Raw genomic sequence first — 21524 nt, 5'->3', positions numbered from 1 at the left:
TTCCGGTGGCTGTAAACATTTCATTTCTGTATAATGTTGGCCTGTCTATCTATCTAAATATCGAGAATAAAATTAACTATAATCTTTAAATTTTGCATGCAACCTCAGCGAAGCGTGTTACGACACATTTAATGTATGTGATGTATACCTTGTTATAAAGTACACAAGTACAAACAGTTGTATGTTTGGTTGTCTAAGTAATCGTAAAAACTCGCGAAGACAGTGATTTTGTGATTACATAAACCTCGGCTTGTAAAACCTTGCTTAACAATGCAGTTTACGACATATCTGCAGTAATTTAATGCCAAATACAATGAACACTGAGCAACTTCACGCCTATTTTCAAAAATACCAATAATTTTACAAGGCATGGAATTATCCGCGTTCATTATGAAAATGAGTATTTTGCCATTGAGGTAATAGATCTATGGTTTATAAAATTTGCAAGATTTTATGTTCATCCCATTTTGATGAGGTAGCTGTAGGAATTACGATGCTCTTACAATGTTCATAAGCGCGATGTTTTTGATATTATTTATTCTTGTATTTGGTTCATGCGAAGATCAGTTTTGCAATAGCGTATTCAAACCTGTAAGTAAAAATCATAAAAAACGTCTAATTTTATCTGCAGACTATTAGAAACGTATGTTTAATTTGATCGTAGTTAGTAACACTTTAATTTCGTTTGGCTGTTTTTCTGAACATTTTGTAATCAAAATCGACTCCCCATTTATGCGAGTGAGCTTTTTACGTTTTATCTTGTAAAGTTTTGCACAACATACCACCATCAAAGCACGTTTAAAATTAACTTACAACCTATAGAATATACATTCTTAAAATTTAGGAAAAGTAACTGTACTCATTCGGCGTCCATTTTGGTTCGATTAATTTTACAAATTTAACGTTAATTTTTCTTACCACTTCTTGCAGTGTCATAATAAATTCATATCTTTTACTAACCATTATAGTCAATTCGTTCCTACTTCAAAAATCTAACTGTACGTACTAAGGCTCATAGTTAAAAAAATAACATGTTTACATATAGCATTTTGTAATATATTAAGGAATAGCTTTCTGAGTAATACTGAAGAACATACGCTAGGTTAGGTTTTACTTGTGGTCGTGGAAAGTGGAAGAGAAGACTTTTAAGTTCTAAAATCGCCTCTTTAAATTAAAAAAATTATTTTCTTCATTATATGCTATGAAAAGTCTGTATAATATTGAGGATAAGGTTAGCACCCATGCAAAAAGAGCAGCTACGACTTCTCTCGGTCGATAGACATATGCTCGTTTTGATAATGGAGTCAGGGTTGAGTTGTGAGGGAGCCCAACCTATCAAATTATGGTTAAGACAACTCGTCACCTAGGTGCCTGTCTCTCAATCAATATAGACTTTTTGAGTCTTAAAAATTCTCATTCATTTTATTTACACTATAAAATAATGATTATGATAGAAAGGTCAATAATTCTCTTCAGAGAATTTAATATTTTGCTAAAACTGTTTGGGGGCGTTCGGGCTCCGTGGTCTCGTACAAAATACGCCGTTAAATGGAGATATGCTTTGCCACTGATGTTGTTTGTACTCGTTTATATTTTACACGACTCTTTTTGTTACATTTTACAAGTTTTCAATATAATTTTATTTCTAATAGGGTTATTACAAATTTTAAAAACTAAACATTTGTAATCCCCATGCCCGTATAGTTTCGTAGGAAATTGTGTTGTCCAATTGGTCAAATCAAAACTTTGTATTGTTCTGTCAGTAAATATTTAACGCAATGTTAGTGCGGAGATAGGTTTCCCAGAAACACGCTTTGGGAAGGGACAACGGAGACAACTGAGGACTGATAGAGGCTCGTTATGTAGATAAACATCTCCTTCACTCCTAATTCAGCGATTCGCCAATCTTTTTTGTACTTTCTTATCTTATCATAATGCTTCCGATAATTTTTGAAGTGTACTGCAGACAATTTTTAGCCTTCCTGAAAATATATTTATAAATTATTATGTCACAATAATAGAATAGATTTTAGATATTTTTCAGAAATTAAATTAAAACCAAAATGTTGTCAATATATTAGCACTTACTTTACCACCTACTGACAGAATATCATATAAACCTATATTCATATAACATTTACATATAACCTGCAACGCAGGCTAATCAAGGTGTGTACATACAAATAAACATTAAATATATGCATATATTATTTTTGAAAAAATATATGTTAATGACATACTATTGGAATATATTGTGTAGCCAATGTTTCGACGTGGCGTCAACCGGAAGACTAAGGAAAGCGCGTAAGCCTAATTCTACTGTTATTGTGTAAAAAGTGAGATAGTAAGAATGCTTTTAGAAATGTTTTAGACTATTTTTTCATATAATTGTAAAATATCTAACATCACTGTACATTTACAGTTATTGAAGTACGTATTAATCAATATAATAGATTAATTATTATATTAATGAGTATTTACTCTTGGTTATATATGTTCAAGTCAAATATTCACGTAACAGCCGTCCACGTACTGCCAAGTAAACTAGTTACGACCGGACAGTTCTGGTTGCCGCTGAGGTCTTCACGCTTTACGTGCACCATTGGAGTAATCACAAATATTGTTCTAAAACATTTTTGAAAATTTCATTAGGTGTTATGTTTATTTTTCAATAACAATCTTTCGAATCATTTCAGGAGTTTGAGTGGCACAGATTTCAATCAGTAGTCATGAATCATTTAATCATGCGACTCATGGAACCAAGTAAAGTTTCAAGTTCCTACGATCGATATTTCTATTAACAGTTATCGCATATACAGATCGCGTATACAGGATATACAGGCAAAGATACGCAGGACCTATCAGGGCCTAATTTTTTACGTTCTTACCCTGAACTAAGAGTAAGTAAAACTAAGCGAAATTTAAACAAAATCTGTTATTCAACTTATTCTATAATTATTCCTCCAGGATTTTCTAAGAACAACTATTTTGAAAATTAAGGCTTAACAGATGTGTTAATATTCAATATTTAGGGACGTAACAAATCTTTGTGTAATTAAACCATGACATGTTACAATTTTTTGGGATGGATGAATCGTTTTTGCAGCTAAATCCACATCCTAATGGCATAACCGACCTCAATCAGCCACAAGAACGTCTAATTGCATTAGTCTTTGTGTGTTGGTGAAGCGGTAGAGGTTAGGCGTCTTTTAAATCTAGCTAACTTAATAAAACTTTAATATAAGTTTAAGCAAATTTAATTATTATCAGTTTACTTTTCCTGCATAAAAATGTGTTATTATCACAAAATAGAGAAATTGAAGGTCAAAAAACTTTAACTATATTCTTTTTATGATGTACTCAAGGCACGTTATTTTTAAAATACCAGAATTTGCTTATATTACTGAAATATTATTCGCGTGTTTGCCTTGATTATGTAAGTATTTGTGGTTAGCACATCTTAAATGTTGAACCAACGATATAGTAATAATAAATAATCAATCTCCTTGGAGTGTTCTCGTCTGGATGTTTAATATCGTCCTGTTAGAGGATACACACGATAGAAGGCAAAATCAGATATGTCACTTCAGTAGTTCCACGGAGAGTACTCCTCTCTACCTGTTCTGATTGGAGCGGCTGCATCCTAACTGGCCTCCCCTTCTTCCAAGGCCACAAGATTAAGGTGTAATGATCGGAATTTGTCCTTACAGTGTGCTCACGAGATCTCCGTGGGAGGTGGTCCCTACACCAACCGTACCTATCCTGGATGTCCTATCTCTCCGGAAGCAAGTGCAAAGGACTAAGTACAATAAGAGGTTTCCTCAGCTTATAGTGCTAAGTGAAGACAAATCTAATCCTACTTTGGACTGTTTTTATAAAAACAGTTATATAATGTTTAAAATAATTAAATATAATAATGTTTAAATTTTAAAGTAAATATTAAATTTATTATATTAAATATAATACTTTTTATATTCAATGTTATACAATATTTAAATTTCTAATTACAGTAAGTTGAGTGGCTAACCACGAGTGAATAATTTATTTTTATCGAAGTTTATCTTTCATAAAAGCTTTCCAGTTCACGAGCAATTCTAGTTAAAGTTTCGGTTGAACATTTTTTGACTGAGGTTAGATTTCCATAGCGAGACTGAAATATTCCACGACTTTAATTGTGTAAACAATTTGTGGACCAGTGTGAAACGGAAACTTAAATGATAGTCATGACACTGGTCGCACTATCTGTTGTTAACTTTTACTTTTAGTTGGATTTTTATGGGGAATAAAGTTTGGTAGGGTAATAAGCAATAAATTGCACATTTAGCCAACAAATCAAATAATTCTATATTTAAGTAAAACTAAATTCATATTTCAATATACTGTATTACATGCTATACGTCTTTAAGTATTTAAAACACTCTAGTTTTATAATATATAACATGAACATATTTTAAGAGTGTGTTTTCTGTGCGCAGTTTGCACTTGTTGCAACGGTCTGCATTGTGGACGTATTGGAAGCCAATTCATTAAACTTTGCATTGTCGATCTATCCAAAAGAAGACTTTCTACCAAATGGCACTGGAGTAAATGACGCTTGTAGGAAGAACTGAATGATATTGTGGGATACATACTTAGTTAATAACCAATATATTTGTCAGTTAATAAAGCCTTGTTATCCACATTGGATTTAATAGTTGTTTAGATTCCTTATTACGTGGTATTGCGCTTGCTGTTTTATGAAAATACTCATCGTCACTCAGTTATAGACCAACAGTGAAGGTATAGAGTAATGTATTATATCGCGAAGTTAATTGATAAATAAGAAATTAATAATAATAGAGCAACTAAATACAAAATTAAAGATTTGCTTTAGAGAAGATCATCCCTGAAGGCAGGAAGGAACATCACTGGTAACGATACAGGCAAAGAGAACGACTTTTTTGCATCTACAACTTAGTAAATGTTCTATTCCTCAACACTCAGAGTTATCGAGTTTTGGAATCCTTGTCATTGGACTTTGAAATGTAGACACTTAGTGTCTACTGAATAGATCCTACGATCTACATAGGGTGCAACAAAACTGTCTACACAAACTTAGCTATTGATTTGAGACTGCAAGAAAAGTAATTGTACCAAATTTTAGTTTTTTATCTGTACTTGTTTCTGAAGAAACAAACAGATACAGACAGACTAACGGTAAACGAAAAGGGATATACCATTGGTTGTATTTAGTTTTTAGCTCCTCTTGTTTCATGAAACAATATCCTAAAGTTGTGTAGATAGTTTTGTTACACCTTGTAAATTCTGTGAAGGCAATCGGATGTCCACTTTGCCAAGCAATGGACGGCTTTTATGAAAAAACATGACTATTACAATGCCTTATTTGCGAATTCTGGCTATTAAACTAACAATTATAAAACAGTGTACTTCCCTGCCGCACAACAAAATGCTTAAGCAACTACGACATGATTAATTCTCCTTACGTTTAAAGAATTTAGGTGAAGTTTTTCAGATACTCGAGTTGAAAGAGAAGAGGAAACACGGGAAAAAAGCATCGGCTACAAAATTTCTTTGCCTGATTGGTAGACAATATCATAAGATTGTGGTGCTAACTCTAGTTGGCACTTCAGGATTTTGTTATTCTTTACTTTGCCATTACGCTTTTGGTTCACCAAGTACGAGGTCAACTTTTGATCTGTAATCAGTTTGAACCAACGTCCAATCAGGAAAAGTCTCCACGTTTTAAAGGAATCAAATACTGCAAGGGGTTCTTTTCAGTTGCTGAATTGCTGTTATTCACATTTAACAAGGTTTCTTGAGAAGAAACATGCTCTTCCAGCTTGTGATATCGTGTCTTCTGTAGGATAATCAGACGCATCTGAAAGGGATAGTCTCATCAATTGCAGTCATACTGGAACTTGATATTTGTTCCTCTAAAGTCTTTGCCTCACTATTTAAAGCCATTGAATTTACGTTAGTGAGGAACTAAATCTTCGCATACAATTTTGATATCCACTTGGCAAGAATGCATACGAAGAGCTCCTTTAAGACTTGTTAAAAAGATACTCCACTTTAACAGACAGAATCATTGAGGAATTTTAACATACCAACTTTATTATTCAATTAACATTACAACAACTATTGCCTTATAATAAGTGATTGACACTTTACTTGGCTCATATAACAAGTGTATCGCACAAGACTACACATGGTCATGATGATGAATCTAAATTGATACATCTTTAAGCAAAAGTTTAATCTGCAATACTTAAATACTTAGTTAATGCTTAGTTAAATAAAAGTTAATGCTGTGTTAGGATCTTTTCTTTTATAATTTTTATATACGAACTTGACATGATAGAATATATAATTTATAAGATATAAATGTGTAAATGGCATCTATTTATTTAGCACTAGTTGTGTACATATTTTAAATGGTGAGTGAACTAGGAAATAGAAAACGAAATTGACATAATATCATATTTGGACTAGTTGGCAAAAGAACAGAGAGTATTATACGAGGGAAAATGAATGGAGTGAACAGCTGGAATTTACCGAATGATATGAAAGTGAGTGAGTCGCTGGTTGGTGTTTTTATTTCACAAGAAAATATTTTTCTTACATTTAATAACTAATAGTATTAAAATTATGACCCAATCCGTTTTTATATTTTGTATGGTTTTGTTATACATAACCAAAGAATAACATAAGGTATAGCCAGATTTGAAAGTCGTTTTTTACAATTAGTAAAAAATATTACTCTCCTGGTGATATTAATCGACGGCATTTAGTCTTATTTCCAAATTACCCTCGACTCTCTCCAACATTCTCTAGAAAGATCTGATTCTCCAAACTTCAGCAGTGGTGAATTGTAGTATTGAAAACAATTAATTAAAATTGAAAAACAGAAACTTGTAACATCAAATCCTATCTAAATTGTACTGCTTACCAATCGTTGTAAAACAGAAGAAGATATGAGATCTACCAGTATCTTTGAAAAACAGAAACTTGTAACATCAAATCCTATCTAAATTGTACTGCTTACCAATCGTTGTAAAACAGAAGAAGATATGAGATCTACCAGTATCTTTGAAAAACAGAAACTTGTAACATCAAAGTAGAAATCTTGTACAACTACCAGTATCTTTAAAAACAGAAACTTGTAACATTAAATCCTATCTAATTGTACTGCTTACCAATCGTTGTAAAACAGAAGAAGATATGGAGATCTACGTATCTACAGAAACTTGTAACATCAATCCTATCTAAATTGTACTGCTTACCAATCGTTGTAAAACAGAAGAAGATATGAGATCTACCAGTATCTTTTAAAAACATTGTAACATCAATCCTATCTAAATTGTACTGCTTACCAATCGTTGTAAAACAGAAGAAGATATGAGATCTCCAGTATCTTTTAAAAACAGAAACTTGTAACATCAAATCCTATCTAAATTGTACTGCTTACCATCGTTGTAAAACAGAAGAAGATATGAGATCTACCAGTATCTTTTAAAAACAGAAACTTGTAACATCAAATCCTATCTAAATTGTACTGCTTACCAATCGTTGTAAAACAGAAGAAGATATGAGATCTACCAGTATCTTTTAAAAACAGAAACTTGTAACATTAAATCCTATCTAAATTGTACTGCTTACCAATCGTTGTAAAAACAGAAGAAGATATGAGATCTACCAGTATCTTTTAAAAAACAGAAACTTGTAACATTAAAATCCTATCTAAATTGTACTGCTTACCAATCGTTGTAAAAACAGAAGAAGATATGAGATCTAAGTATCTTTAAAAACAGAAACTTGTAACATCAAATCCTATCTAAATTGTACTGCTTACCAATCTTGTAAAACAGAAGAAGATATGAGATCTACCAGTATCTTAAAAACAGAAACTTGTAACATTAAATCCTATCCTAAATTGTACTGCTTACCAATCGTTGTAAAAACAGAAGAAGATATGAGATCTACCATATCTTTTAAAACAGAAACTTGTAACATTAAATCCTATCTAAATTGTACTGCTTACCAATCGTTGTAAAACAGAGAGAAGATATGAGATCTACCAGTATCTTTGAAAAACAGAAACTTGTAACATCAAATCCTATCTAAATTGTACTGCTTACCAATCGTTGTAAAACAGAAGAAGATATGAGATCTACCAGTATCTTTTAAAAAACAGAAACTTGTAACATCAAATCCTATCTAAATTGTTACTGCTTACCAATCGTTGTAAAACAGAAGAAAGATATGAGATCTACCAGTATCTTTGAAAAACAGAAACTTGTAACATCAAATCCTATCTAAATTGTACTGCTTACCAATCGTTTGTAAAACAGAGAAGATTATGAGATCTACCAGTATCTTTTAAAAACAGAAACTTGTAACATTAAATTCCTATCTAAATTGTACTGCTTACCAATCGTTGTAAAACAGAAGAAGATATGATCTACCAGTATCTTTTAAAAACAGAAACTTGTAACATCAAATCCTATCTAGTATACTGCTTACCAATCGTTGTAAAACAGAAGAAGATATGAGATCTACCAGTATCTTTTAAAAACAGAAACGTGTAACATCAAATCCTATCTAAATTGTACTGCTTACCAATCGTTGTAAAAACAGAAGAAGATATGAGAATCTACCAGTATCTTTTAAAACAGAAACTTGTAACATCAAATCCTATCTAAATTGTACTGCTTACCAATCGTTGTAAAACAGAAGAAGATATGAGATCTACCAGTATCTTTGAAAAACAGAAACTTGTAACATCAAATCCTATCTAAATTGTACTGCTTACCAATCGTTGTAAAACAGAAGAAGATATGAGATCTACCAGTCTTTTGAAAAACAGAAACTTGTAACATCAAATCCTATCTAAATTGTACTGCTTACCAATCGTTGTAAAACAGAAGAAGATATGAGATCTACCAGTATCTTTTAAAAACAGAAACTTGTAACATTAAATCCTATCTAAATTGTACTGCTTACCAATCGTTGTAAAACAGAAGAAGATATGAGATCTACCAGTATCTTTTAAAAACAGAACTTTGTAACATCAAATCCTATCTAAATTGTACTGCTTACCAATCGTTGTAAAACAGAAGAAGATATGAGATCTACCAGTATCTTTGAAAAAACAGAAACTTGTAACATCAAATCCTATCTAAATTGTACTGCTTACCAATCGTTGTAAAACAGAAGAAGATATGAGATCTACCAGTATCTTTGAAAAACAGAAACTTGTAACATCAAATCCTATCTAAATTGTACTGCTTACCAATCGTTGTAAAACAGAAGAAGATATGAGATCTACCAGTATCTTTGAAAAACAGAAACTTGTAACATCAAATCCTACCTAAATTGTACTGCTTACCAATCGTTGTAAAACAGAAGAAGATATGAGATCTACCAGTATCTTTGAAAAACAGAAACTTGTAACATCAAATCCTACCTAAATTGTACTGCTTACCAATCGTTGTAAAAACAGAAGAAGATATGAGATCTACCAGTATCTTTGAAAAACAGAAACTTGTAACATCAAATCCTATCTAAATTGTACTGCTTACCAATCGTTGTAAAACAGAAGAAGATATGAGATCTACCAGTATCTTTGAAAAACTCTTCTTTGGATGAGGGTTAGAAAAGCTTATCACTTGAGGGGCTCGACAATTGTTATTTCTGTTCTGTCTACACGAAATCTCAGGAACGAATTAGCATATAGTCTTGAAATTTTAAACGAAGCTCTATTTAGATAAAGGCAACAAATTTTTTGATGATGGAGCACTCCACCGGATTTTTCTGAGCATTAGCAAAAATTTTTACATAAGTTATTTTTAAATTTATCCTGCACGACATACTTAATTTGTTTTATTAAGATATATTTGCAGGAAAGAAAAGTCAACACCTCCAATAGCTATAAAAAAAGTTCTGAATTTACTTGACCACAGCATTGAATTTACTCCTGAAGTCGAATCAGTACCTCGCTTCCATTCTTAGACATATCAGTAACCATAACACAATGTCAATGTTATCATACTTAGGAATTTAACGTATCCCTACTCGTGTATATCGCTTTGTATTCAGTAGATCAAATTATTAAACAGAGCATATTTTCAGTTATTATGAAACCATATCGATATTGTTATTTAAAGTGTCCGTTTAAAACTTATCGTAAATGAGTCTTTTCACAAAACTGACATTTGATATTGAAATAGCGATGAAAATCTGTAAATTTGTATTGCTTATAGCCAAATTGAGTCTGATGTTTTATACCATATGGAGTAATTGTAATATTGGATAGTACGATACATAATTATTGTAATTAACACTTCTTATTAAACGTGCTGAGTTAAACACACATTCCCGGTATGAGTGTGGTGGTATCTGTGAGGCAAATTGGTGTGTTTTCGTCCAGAAACCAAAATTCCCGCGAGGCGTTGTCAAGGATTTCGAGTTTAAGTAGGGAGAGTTTCATTAGGAAATTTATTTTTTAACCTGTTGGTTTAAATAAGCGTTCAGGGCAATAGTACTGTGCTTGCTTTTAAAGGATGCGTAAGCATTAAGTGAGATACGTTCTAAGTATCAATTCAAGTATCAATTCATAATATTACAGAGTTGTACAGTAATTAAATGTCTCTGAAGGCCTTAGTACTAATCTTGATTTATTTACTGGCATACATCCCCTCTGTACGTATATCCCTGAAAAATAAAACGAAACAATGTGATTCCTATTGCAATGAAGGAGGAGGAGCTCTTCTTATTGGAATATACATTTTCTATTATTTCACAAAAGAAAACTCACAATTATCCAATAATTTGTGTATTTTTCACGAGGCCTTTCGACATCGAAGATGCCATCATCAGGTGTGAATCAACAATTTAAAAACAAATATCAGCTGAGTAAAACTAACAAGATTTATATGGTTAAAATTAAAATAAAATAATATCAAATATTAGTATATGTATATAAGTTTGGGTCAAAAAATTTAGTTATATTTTAAAGGAATGGTGAATTTTGAATCGGTCCAAAATCATTGTTTAAAATTTTATCTTTGTGTTTTGTTATGTATAATGTTTCATATGCGTCGAGTTCTTCTTGTTTGTGGACTTGTTTTAATAATGTAAAGTTTTTAAAGGTGTGGTTTGTTTCAAAAGCATGTTTGGCAATAGCAGATTTATCAGTTTGTCCATATTTATAATATCTTTCGTGTTCTTTAAATCTTTTTTTAATGGTTCTTTTTGTTTGGCCAATATAAATTTTATCACAATCTTCACAGTTAATTTTGTAAATGCCACTTTTATTTTCATCTAAAATTTTATCTTTAGGATTTCAAATTAGGTTATTTATCTTATATGGTGTGTAAAATGTTATGTTCATGTCTTGATGTTTTCTAAATACTTTTTTAATTTCTTTATAAAATGGACCATAACTCATGGATTGCCAGTTTCGATTTTCTTTTTGTTCACTTTTGTTCAGAGTTGTCCTCGATATTTTTGATAAATTCTTCTTTTGTTTTTTTAATAAACTGTCAATTAATTTAGTTGAGTATCCATTGAAAGCTGCTATACTTTTTATGTTTCTTATTTCCTTCATGTATTCATCGTGTTTTAAAGGTGTTGTAAGTAATCTATTAATCATTGTGTGGAAAGCAGCTCTTTTTTGGGAGGGTGGATGGTTCGAATCGTGTGGTATGTATATGTTGTTGCAAGTGGGTTTTCTGTAAATGTCATATTCTATGTGAAATATACACAAATTATTGGATAATTGTGAGTTTTCTTTTGTGAAATAATATAAAATGTGATTCCTGTTTATCTTATAACGATACTCGTATTTGGTTAGTCAATCTCATGATTACTGTCCAGATGTTAAAGAAAACAGTGAAACTCATTTTCTAGATATTAGGAAAGATTGCTTGAGACCTCAGATCAGTAGCTAGTAGAAACAAGGTGGTCACAGACTCCTATTTAACAGGTAACTGTAACATCTTATATGTTATATCTTAATATCTTAATTATCGGGCTTTTTGAGAGGCTGGGTAATACAAAAAGGTGAAGGTGAGACTTCCAAAGGCTAAGCTTTTTCATACTGTGATTAGTCCAGAAGTACACATAGGACTTTCAGACATCTTACGCTGTGATCTGCAAATTTACCATTCCCTGTCCATTTATCTTTCTTTATTATTATTTAGAACAGGAATTTGAGGAAATACCAACTGTACTTAGTCCTAGAAAGAACATTTGCGCTTGCTGACACAATATACAAGGTGAGTAAGGTTGATGATAGGGATACCCTTCTTTAGAGATTCCATGAAAAAAATAGACAACACTAAATCTTAGAAATGTCTTCGTAGGAGAATGTAAAGCTTTTTTTGTTCGAGCCAAAGTAGATAAAAAAGTTACACCCTCAATATTAAGCTAGCAACAGCCTTTAACACTAAGGAAGCTGTACCTAACTCCAATAGCCACCCTCCGCAGTAAACTAGACCGATCTGCACTTTATACCTTTTACTCTAATATCTCCACATTTGCTGTTAGTGATGCGCCGTTCCATGACGTCCATTGGGGTTGAGTCACGTCAGTGTTTGCTTCACCCAGTGTAAGTCATCACTAGTAAAAAAACTGGGGATCATATGATGAAATTCAACTCTAATATGTAGTAGACATTGTTCCCAGAAAGAATTTTTTTTAAAATTATTTCAATTAGTAAGAAGGAAAAAGATTATTTTTTAGGTTTTGGGAAATTTTTATAAACGCACAATTATTATTAACTTATTTTTGAGGGTATTCAAGCTTGGAAATGCTTTGACTCTTAGCTATGATATACTTCAGTTTCTTATATCTACAAACTTAAATGGATAAATGCTGTCGAATTATAATAAAACAATATTTTCAAGTTGATATATTATTAGACTATCTACGCAGTCTTGTAAATTATCTCTTAATTTTGTTGATTAACAAAATATGGGTGTTGAAGAAAACTGAATGGCACAGCTAAGTTCCAAATTACATACTTTATTCGTGTACTTCTTGGGGACTTGGGGACCTAAGTTTTTGGGAATTTCCTACTCTTACAAATCTCTGTAAATGACTGGGCACACAACTAAAACACCAGGTAAATCTTCAATCCTCTTGAGCCATTTTGAGCGATTTTTTGCTGCCCCATACCCCATTCGTAAAACAATTAAGTTAAGCCTCTACAAAAAGGTAGCTCAATCTGTAGAATATTTTTGTGGTTACTTTTGGCTGTTTCTTAGATATTGCTGTATGTTATAACTTTTACAGCCTTGACTTATGGAATAGGAAGTCAAGTTTGTTTGAAGAGATCTTTTTTGGGGACGAACTTGACTCCTGGAATCTGGAGTAAAGTTCGTGACAGCGTCGCATTACAGACGCTGTGCTAAGAGGAAGGTGAGCTGGAGCTAAATCATAATACGCATTGAATTCAGCTTTCCAAACATAGCTGAGTGTTGCCCACTATTCTACTACTAATACAATATTTTTTGTATGTACTGCTAGTATAGTCAAATTCTATCACAAAACTCAATAATGTTGGGTTTGGCATAAAAATACTGTTTTCCACATGAAATAGGTAAACAGTAATGCCAGTTAGTCAGTCTTGGCCTTAAATCGTATATGAAATTGATTTTATACGCTAATAAAATACCGCATTGTGTACACATAATGAGAGGTACGTATAAAGTGTTTTAAAATCAATTTATTTAGTTTTCATTGTTAACAACGTTTCAGTTAGCCAAACAGGTAATCTAGTATTCATTGGAAATTAATTTGCGTGAAATCAGAGATAAGAATTGTTGTGTTCAAGCGGTGACGTTGTGTTGAAAACGTACCAGAACACATTGCACAGTGCAGATAGATTGTACCAGATCAAGATGAGGCTGATATGGCTCACTGCACTTCTCCTGATAGCGGCTACTTCGTTAGTGGCAGGACGTTGTGGCACTTTAAATTATTTTGTGAGTATTTAAAGTTCATATTTCGTATTTGTAAAAATTGAATAAAATTACAACTAAGAGAACCAAGTGGCTTGAATAGCTAAATCGTAAAATTATTTGATTGTTTGTAACTTCAAAATTAAAATATCTGAGTTGAAGCATACGCAAAAACACGTTGAAAATTTTGCAAATATATAGGTTGAACATCTGATAACTAACTTGTAATTGATGACAAAAATATTAACTTAAAATTAAATTAATTATTCCCAAACACAACAGTTAAGTTTGCCCTGTTATCCCGATTACGAAAATATATACTTTTTTGTAGGTCTTTGAAATCTTCGTCAATAAAAAAGGGTATATTTCCGGTCCTTGCAATCTAAATCTGGTCCAAGATATTTCCGATGTCATAGTTGACTTAGGTTTGTCCCAATGAAAATTATATATGGGTATAATAAAAAGGTTGGGCTGGCTATGCATTTTAAGATTCTATGTGCGATTGTTAACAATGAAGAATAAGTGTTTCCAATTTCCAGCTATACGCCATTTTCTGTTTTATTAAAACATGTATATTTTTTTATCTTTACGATTGTTACAAAACTTGGTAAAAAGGGTCCATTTCAGAATGTATTATATCAGAAACATTTTTTTTTAAGTTTCAATATTTTCAAAAATATTGGCAGCCATTTAATTTTTGTATTATGAAATATCTATGTGGCCTTAGAGTGTAATGTAATTGTGTTATGTTGTAGTGCGGCCCAAATCGGCCTCCTTGTTGCATGGGATTCCGTTGCATGAATGCGGGAAGGTACCACTTCTGTGTGGACATGTGGGATGCGCGGTAACTTAGACTGTCTGGGTAAGTTTGGATTACTGCCACTGCCATTGCAGATTTAGAAACTTGAGAATTAGATTTAATAAATGTGCCAAGGTGGACACAATAGTAGCTCTTTGGGAGTGTTGGAGCCTCAATGACGGCGACCTAGAAAATGTCAAGCGGGGTTCTTTCAGGTACGCCTACAAAATAGGGTGAGGGGTACAAAATGTCAATCACCACTTTTTAGTGGACAGGCTTGAATGGTATTCTTCGAGATTGATTTTCTTACAGGACAAGTCTTACTTGTATTTTCACTGCAGCTTGAACATTCTTAACAGCATTCTTACCTCGCGACCCTGAAATTCTTCATGCTAGCATCGCGATCTTACATTTCCTGCATTATTGGTATGGCAGGAAATGTAAGGGTTTTGCATTTCCTTCCTATATAGATTTTGTTGCACACAATTTACAAATTTTGTCTATTTTATCTGAATTATACTTCTGAGGAAAGTGGATGTGCTACCTGCCCACGATTGGAAGTTCTAACGTAAGTAGAGTATAGCCATAAATATGGACTCACCCTAAGTTCAAAATGGTACTTTGGTACTATTCGTAGGCCATTAATTTTAGAACAAATTTTTACCGCGAACCTAAAAAACTACATTTCTAGAAAGGGAAGACTTTATTTGACTTATTGTGAAAATTACATGTTATCATGAAGATCGGTGCTTGATTCTACCTCACAAAAGGAAGCGTTATGAAAGGAATGGCCTTTCTGAATTTTGATGAGAGATGGCAAAGTGATAGTCATCTTTATTTGGGAGTGCCGATGGCCGAGTGGTCTAAGACGTTGGACTTTGGGTCTGAGTTAGAGATATTGCAGGTTCGAATCCTGTCTGTGACCGTTGCACTTATTATCGGTACCATCGACCTTGTACTGTATCGACTCTCCCCCTTATTCTGTTTGATAAGATCCTCGCTCAGGCCAGTGGCCCATGAGGACGGGCAGAATAAGGCATAAAAGGAGATCGGCTCCTCCTTAAAAAAAAAAAATTAAGGGAATTATTGATTTTGTTAAAGTAATCTATTGTACAATTTTTGCAGCTCGTCTGATGGATAGCCTTGTTTAGATTAGAGTTAATATTGTTTTAATTTTATATTCTTTGTTAATTGAAATAATAATGAGTGATTTATATTCTTCCATTATTTTTATTTTTTTTGCGTTTAGCATTTAGAGGGTTCATAAATATTAAGTTGCTTGTTAAGACTACTCTCTGGATGTAATCTTTCAAAATTATTCTTATACGTTTTTTTTTTTTAATTAGAGGGTTTAGAGGAAATGACATGTTTAAGGTGGTTTAAAAATAATTGTAGAGTTTCTCGTGAATTTTCAAAAATATGAAAACAGTTTTCGTGATTTTTTTGTAAGTCTGGAATAAATTGTGTAATAAGTTTGGGGTTATAAAGTCAAATGAAGGTAATTATATTATTACTAAGAAACTTACTTTGTTTATAAATTAACCTTTTGTGACATCCTCTTTCATTTAGTGCTTGTGAAAGGGTATTTATATATTCTTCAAAATCAGATTGTTGACTGTAAAATGTTATTTGCTCCAAGAGGTAGGCTTTTAGGAATTGAACGTTAACTTTTATTTGATAACAATGGATTTTTACAGTTTGTTACTTTCTTTGTAATCCAGTTTTAAAACAGTTATTTTCTAGAATAAAACCTACACCAGAGAAAGTTACTAACTTAAATTAAACGTTTCATGTTAAATGTGGTGTACTGAAGTTATTAAAATCGAGTAAGAAGTTTTGTAGTGAGTACAAGCCATTTCTTCAACTACTTTTATAAATCTAGTTATTTTAATCGCATTTCAATTAGAAATAGAATAGATAAAATATGTAAACATATCTAAGGTCTATTTCAGGTTACCGACCTCATATCCAATACTTCACATCATGCAGCCACTAGCAGTCCCAATGCTACAAAAACTGTGTGGCAACAATATAACAGACCGCACGGCCATCATCTCTCTCTGCAGTAACTGCTCGACCTTTCCCTAACTAATCCATTAAATAAATTTAATGCTCCTGCGGTTATTATCTGACACTTGACTGACTGTCTTGCTATGTTTCAGCTTTGCCGCTCTGTATTCATTACAGCTACGCAAATAGATCTTCCACGCCTTTTTTTCTTTATTGCATGTAATTGAATAAAACTAGTTGTCTCGCAGTTGTTAACATTAAAGATTTACGAATTAAAAGTATTTTATTTACCAACAACCTGCTTAAACGTAGCACCACACTATGCCTCCACTTAGTCCCAGCTAGACCAACAATAACAAAGGTTTGGTAAAGTAAAAAATATTGATACTCAGTTTCAATCATCATAATTTCAATCATACAACCGCAATACATGATGAAATCTAACATGTTTCAAAATATATAATTCTTTTAAACTTATTTCACAGATACTACTCCATCTAGAAAAAGTCAAATTAGCCAATGTCTTATTTATGAGGAATTAAATGTTAGTTAGCTATTAGAACAAGACTACTGTTTCATGTTAATGAAGGAGAAACGCATAACAATTACATCTCGTGCTTCATCGTCTATCTCACTGTACAGCGTTAAACAGCTAAAAAAAGATGATAAGGTAATAAACCGATATAAAGCTGTATTATATCTCGACAAAAATTACGAATAAGTTACTGTAAAAATGGACAGAGAATGTTTCCCGTACGAAAGAAAATCGACCGTCACCCATAGTGGGTTTGGTGGAGGTAGAAAGGGGAGAGTATTATTTTTAAAGTTTTTCCTAGATCATGTTTTTCTTTACGCACTTTAATCTAATTGTCAGACACGAAAATAAGTGTTAAAACAGCGATGACTTAAATTCACATCATCTGACGAATATAATTATAGATAACTATTATTCATTTTCCTGGCTGTCGGTTTTAAGCGAATAAAGCAAAAGAAAATAATATTTTTTGTTAAGAACATTTCTTTTTAAATTTCAAGACAAATGACTTCTGCGCTTATTAGGGACACATTCGCTCTCGGCTCCTAGATTAAAATACATTAAATAGGATTTATTAATACTTATTACTGCAATATGTATTTAAAATTAACGATGCTATTTGCTTCTTGTAAACGTGTTTTTGTACCTTAGACTAAGAAAAATCATAAGTCAAACAATTTTAAAGGTGGATGTCGATAAATTTATCCATATCAGCCCATAAATTACTCTATAATTAATAATAAATTCATAGATTTTTAAGTCATAAAAATATGACAATAGAGTGCAGTAAAGTTATAATTGGCCTCGCCACATAAAACATGTTTGGCTTATCGCACGAAGCACACGTACAGTCGTTAATCAGTCAATCAAGTCCTATATATAGCATTCATTTTCCACGCTAATTTAATTCTTTAATTAACTTTTATTGTGTACGTTTAGAACCGAATACTCGTTAATTTTCACAAACTAATTTCATAAGGAGATATTATTGTTCGAAATCAAGGCGTTAAGGCTATAAAGTGGTGATTAATTGGCGTGCAGTGATAAACGCCATTGGATGCAAGGTATATATTTGGGTAGGACACTTGTCAGGGAGCTTCAGCACCAAAGCGCACCAGATGAAGATGAAGTTGGTATGGCTTACTGCAGTCCTCCTTCTCGGCTTCGTAGCTGCCACTTCCTTGCTTCTGGTGTGGTGGCTGTGATGCTTCATTTGTGAGTATTTAATTTTTAAGAAGTAGAGTGACTTTGTGTCATAGTTTTAAATTGAGTAAATTCAATTTTTTACCTGGTTGCTCTCCTCACCCTCATACTGTGGGGTGGAGGAAAATTCTAAACTTAATTTAAAATGTTTAATGAAGGCCAATTGCGTACAGTTTTATTATAACGAATCTACATAATAAAGTAGATATAAACTCATGATAGATTTATTTCAGTTTTGTGAATTTTAAAATCTGAATTTGCTTTTACTGCCGAGATATTAAACCGCTTTTAAAATCGAGAATTGTAATTTTTAATGTTATTTTAGTTTTAAATCTTAAATGAAAGCTTATTTGCATACATTTTTAAAGTTTTTAGTAAGTCAAGTTTAACATGATTTAATTGAGATAAATTTAAGAATGATTCTTCCATTTATGTAAATGTAACATCTCGCCGAAAGATCAAAACCACTTTTTACCGCTTTTTGCAATGGCAATTTAAAATGTTATGATTGTTTAAATCTTAAATGAAAGCCTTTTTACATAAAATTTGAAATATTTTAGGAAGTCGAGTTGATTATCATTAAATTGAGATAAATTAAGATCAATTCCTTCCAAGTATGTGAATTTGAAGACTTGAGCTCAGTTCTATAACCAATATGTGAAACTTTTTTCAAAATTGAGAATGGTAATTTTAAATTTTACCAACTAAGGTGTTTAGTGTATGCTATACCCCATATGGGCCAGTTTATAGTGTAGGTGCTGAAAAAGACATCATAATAAATATTTGTTCTAAGACAATCCATATATTTCACAAACATTATATGATGATATGAAAAGAATAATAAATATAACGACTTGTGTTGTAAATATAATTTGAAAATTAAAAACTACTACTTGGCTTTTAGGCTATGACCCTAACATTTTTACCAATGAACTAATGAGATCTTTTGAAGTTTGAATACAAATGAGAACAATAATAACGTTATGAAACATAGAACGAAATGACAATGAAATACGTGACCATATAAACATAAAATATAGTTATATCGAATTACACTGTACAATTGTAATTGAAATGTCCTTTCATTTTATACTCTTCTCGATTACATTCTAAAACCAGTTACTCGCAACAAAGCTGACAAGACTCAACACAACTATTCAAATTTTTACTATTAATGCTGCTGACAAGCACCTTCTGATTTTTTGTTTTTTTTTTTTCTGCTGTGCTGAATGGCAGCTACAAATTTTTGAATTCGAACGACTCCAGTCAGTTTCTTGCTTATGCTCAATCGTGGCTGTGGGAACCATTGCCTCTGCACCCTATCCCCAGACCCTCCTAAGTTGATGGCTTAATATAAGGCTTTCATACTTGCAGTACGATATCCTTGTTCCATTTTGCCGCTGCTTCTACTATACCTGTATGTCAGTCCTACCAGCTCCCATGTAGCCTCGTCCACGACAATCAATATGAGTCAGCTTGTAGTTGACAATGGGCAGAGATATGGATGGTCAATGTTGAAACTGCTCTCATGTGATCCAAAATTGTAGAATCCCTCCTCTTTTCTGTTGTATCAGCCACAGAACTTCTGTGAGTAGCAAATTAATATCGATTTACCTTTTGGAGCCGTTGTTTGGTGGTAGATTTATCTTCTGAGATCGCTTCTCCAATACTTCTGTGATGGCCATATTCGGCATCCAGCTCCATCTTGAACTTATTACTCACGTGCTCCAGGTGACGCATGTACTGTGACACTAGATCATGTATAAGATTGAGCAACTAGCTGTTTCTTCTCATTAGTCGCCTCCAGTGTTTTATAGTAGTCCTTGCTTATCAATTTATACTCATTGTCTTCCTCCTGAGGTTTCATCGTTTTTGCAATAGAGAAGACATTTTCTACCCTCTTCTCTAGTGTATTCACTGTGCCTAAATTAATTTCATCTGTCACACGCACAGCACGGCACGTACGAGATATCTGATCCTACAAAAAGACTCCAGCAAGGTCGAAACACTCTATATTTGCAGGTGAATTCAAAGATCGGTCGGAGGTCACTGGCATTGGAGGATGCGACAATTGGTTACACAGGAATCCAGATCTTTCCAGAGTTAAAAACGAGTTGCAAAAAATATAAATTGCAATCAATTGCATTGTATTTATGTATATTGCCAATGGATATGCTTCATCAGAAATTATAGACAACACATGTAATTATGTTCAAGTTATTTTTATGGTGGTAGGGCAATCTACTTTTTTTATTTAATATTTACGAGTAATTTATTAAGGGAAGTCGGCCAGAGTATAACAATATTATAATCGTAGGAAATCCGAAAAATCTACAACGCAAAATTCTATAATTTAAAAGTAGACCCTTTTGTTTAAAATTCGAGCCTAAAATGTTTTCCGGAAAATATCGGAAAGTATAGCTGACCTAGTTGTGATTTTAATTTGAGATAATTAAACCTTGAAAACACTGCTATTTCGTGAAGCTATAAAGCCCAATAAATAAATTAATCATAAGCTCATATGCTAGAAACGTATTTTTAATTGCTTAAAGAAACATAATTTATTGTGGTTTTACGCTTAACTTAAACTGCTCTGAAAATAGTAGCTACAGTGCATGCAGGTCATAGAAGTTCTTTCTTTGAGAAACCCTGGGACTAGACTATCAGTAGAATTTCCAGTGATGGTAATATCCAATGAATAGTAAAAAGGGTACAGCACAGATACTTGCTGTACCGTAATTATATTATTTTTCCTTTTGTCATATTCACAGAATTTACCAACTGAAATTGCCAAATACGCCACATTGCGACGTAAGTCTGATAAATGAGAGTTCATCAGAAAATTCAAATTATTTATTGACTCATATTAAATAATAGAATACACTCAATAATTTCACATGACAATTTCGTATATAAACACAGTTGATGAAAGAGGAAGAGTGCAGATATCAGTCTGTTCTTGAGACGTAATTCATTTGAGGGGAGTCTGACTTCCTATCTCCCGCAATGTTAA

The 21524-nt window shown here is 32.5% G+C and overlaps 1 long non-coding RNA gene across 1 annotated transcript; it reads left to right on the top strand.

The window, feature by feature from the left end:
- Nucleotides 1-481: 481 nt before the first annotated feature.
- On the top strand, nt 482-4683 carry LOC124358774. Its single transcript, XR_006922071.1, has 2 exons — nt 482-591; nt 4476-4683. It is a non-coding gene; the product is annotated as an uncharacterized LOC124358774 (long non-coding RNA).
- Nucleotides 4684-21524: the final 16841 nt, after the last annotated feature.

The sequence above is a fragment of the Homalodisca vitripennis genome, chromosome 3 (genome assembly GCF_021130785.1).
Source record: "Homalodisca vitripennis isolate AUS2020 chromosome 3, UT_GWSS_2.1, whole genome shotgun sequence".
NCBI lineage: Eukaryota > Metazoa > Arthropoda > Insecta > Hemiptera > Cicadellidae > Homalodisca > Homalodisca vitripennis.
The sequence above is the reverse complement of the archived record's forward strand: the minus strand, read 5'-3'. Positions and strand labels throughout refer to the sequence as shown.